Source organism: Phocoena sinus, chromosome 18, assembly GCF_008692025.1.
Source record: "Phocoena sinus isolate mPhoSin1 chromosome 18, mPhoSin1.pri, whole genome shotgun sequence".
Taxonomy (NCBI): domain Eukaryota; kingdom Metazoa; phylum Chordata; class Mammalia; order Artiodactyla; family Phocoenidae; genus Phocoena; species Phocoena sinus.
Genome location: NC_045780.1, coordinates 67,957,878 through 67,960,223, shown reverse-complemented (window position 1 = coordinate 67,960,223; position 2,346 = coordinate 67,957,878). Strand labels below are relative to the sequence as shown.

The window sequence follows — 2,346 nt, the reverse complement described above, 5'->3', positions numbered from 1 at the left end:
GACAAGTACGTATTGCCGCTGCCAGGTCCAGACTAACTGTGAAATGCCATCAGTTATAAGATGCATCAGGATTCTGAGATGTTAGTGAAAACTACATACATATATACTTAATATATAGTATATTAGCATATATAGTTTTTATTTATATTTATTAGTAGTATCCATATTATTAGTATCGTTATATATATCATTAGTATATAAGAATTAATGAAATAATTCTGATGAATTCTAACAAGTCTAATTAATGAGGTAATTCAGTGTTACTTCCTTCTTTCAGTTTTGTGGCAATTAAACAATGCCTGTCATATATTAAGTACTCATTCAACGTTAGCAGTTATTCTTTTATTATACGTGTGGCTATGACAAAATCCCAGCCCTCCAGAAAGGCATGGGTCCTGAGGTTTAGATTTAAAAATGGGATCCAAAAGAAGTAATGTGAAAAAAAAAAAGAAGTAATATGTGTGATTACTAAGTGAGTGGAACCCTAGTCCGTCCTTCCTTTCCTGAGGAATCGCTATACACCATCTCTCCTTTGATCCAGCTACTAAGTCAGCATTTACTGAAATCTTTCTATGTGTGGAGCTGTGCAAAGGGCCCTCCAGACTTGCGGTCAGCATTCAACAAATCAAGTGCAGGGGTCTGTGGCAGTGCTGGATGGCGATGTTTGGAGCCCCTAAGCATTGCTCATCTGTGTTTAAAGGTGGAAAACGATCAGGGAGACAAAAGACAGCTGAAAACAAAGGAACAGTGTGGGGAGAAATTGGAAAAGAACAAGGCGTTTTAAGGCCTTCCATCTTTAGATGATGGAAAAAAGCAAAGCATTGAACGAGGAATGGGAACTAATGTCCAGTCCTGTGTTCCTCCAAGTCAATGTGGGGCTAACGTTTCCTTCCCATATCTCAATTTTGAGCATCATAAGGAATCGTCGAGGTTTTTACGTCCACTTCATTATTTCACTAAGGAACAGTGTGAAGCCTGATTTTCTGTATTTAGCAATTATTGTATAATGTGTTCTCAACACAGTGGAAACACCTAATCTACTGACAGAAAAGTCTGTTAAGCGATATTCCTTTCCATCACGGCCTGGGAGAAACTTGATAACTGATGTACAAAAAAGTCCCTGGCTTTTAGTAAAGAACCTTAGAAAACAAAACAAAAAACAAAATCTCTGTGTCAGCAACGAAAATATCTTTGTGAGGCAGGCTCTAGTAGAAGAAACACAACCACCAAATAAGGAACATGAGCTTCTTTTCTTTTTTTTTTTGCATTTATATAAATAGACTTTTGGATAAAAGGGCAAACGACAAGACCTTTCCATTAAAATAATATTTTTAAAGCTGTTCATTATAGTAAAAAATTTTGCCCTAGGACAAAGAGTGGCACACGTATATAATAAATATGTATATAAAATATTTACATATATTAAATATTAGTTCTTTTATATAACTAAATAAGTATAATGTATATGTAGCCTATAAAGGTCTAGAAATAAATATACAAGCATAAGCATGGCCAAAAATAGCAGTGATTGAGTGACTTAAAGATCTAGAAATTCTTCTGGAAGCCACTCTCCAGTAAAAGCAGAGTCTCTGATGAATTCTAAGCTTGTCTTACTGATAATATCACCGCGAGATGCTGACCAATGGAAATAAATAATTGATCAAAGTTAAAGCTTGGGAACTCTGGAGCACAGTGACCGCCAGCAGGGAGGGCGTGCTGGGTGCCTGAGTCAGGTCTTCAGGGTAACAGGTCAGAGAAATTGGCTGGTTCAAGCCTAACCCACCAGGAGAGTGAGTTGAAGATTCAGGAGCAGATCACTGAACCCTCAGGGGAAGAGCTTCGGGCCTCACAGGGGACCTCAACCAGGACTAGTCATCTCTCAGGCCCGAGGTCACTCTCTCCATTTCTCTGGCTACCTGGTTTCCCATGTGTTCTGCATCAGGCTTTCCCAAATGCCAAGAATTCAGGTATCAGTGAGATTCTCCAGGGGGAAGTTAGTAAGGGAAGCTTAGGGGTGTAAATTGGGCCTCGAGCCATGGAGATGGACGTGTGTACTTGCGCACTGATCAGTTGATGGTCGTAGAGGAGGGAGGGGAGGCATAGAGGGAAACAGAAAACACCCAGGGCCTTCTAGCCCCACGAATGGGGTGGCTCCAGGACACAAAGGGCGATGCTCAGAAAGTCACCAGTGAGGGCCGTGAGGGACAAGGCTTGCAGAGGCTGGCAGTGGGCACACACAGCTGGTAAAAGGAACCCAAGGGGATCTGGGAGGGGCAACAAGTGTGTCTGCTCTATTATCTCCACTTCCTTCTCTGTGCCTGCTTTGTTCTTCTCTCTCAGAAAACC

At 40.8% G+C, this 2,346-nt stretch overlaps 1 pseudogene; it reads right to left on the bottom strand.

Annotated features, from left to right (window-relative positions):
* Positions 1-441: 441 nt before the first annotated feature.
* Positions 442-544, bottom strand: LOC116743391 (annotated as a pseudogene).
* Between the last annotated feature and the right edge of the window lie 1,802 nt (positions 545-2,346).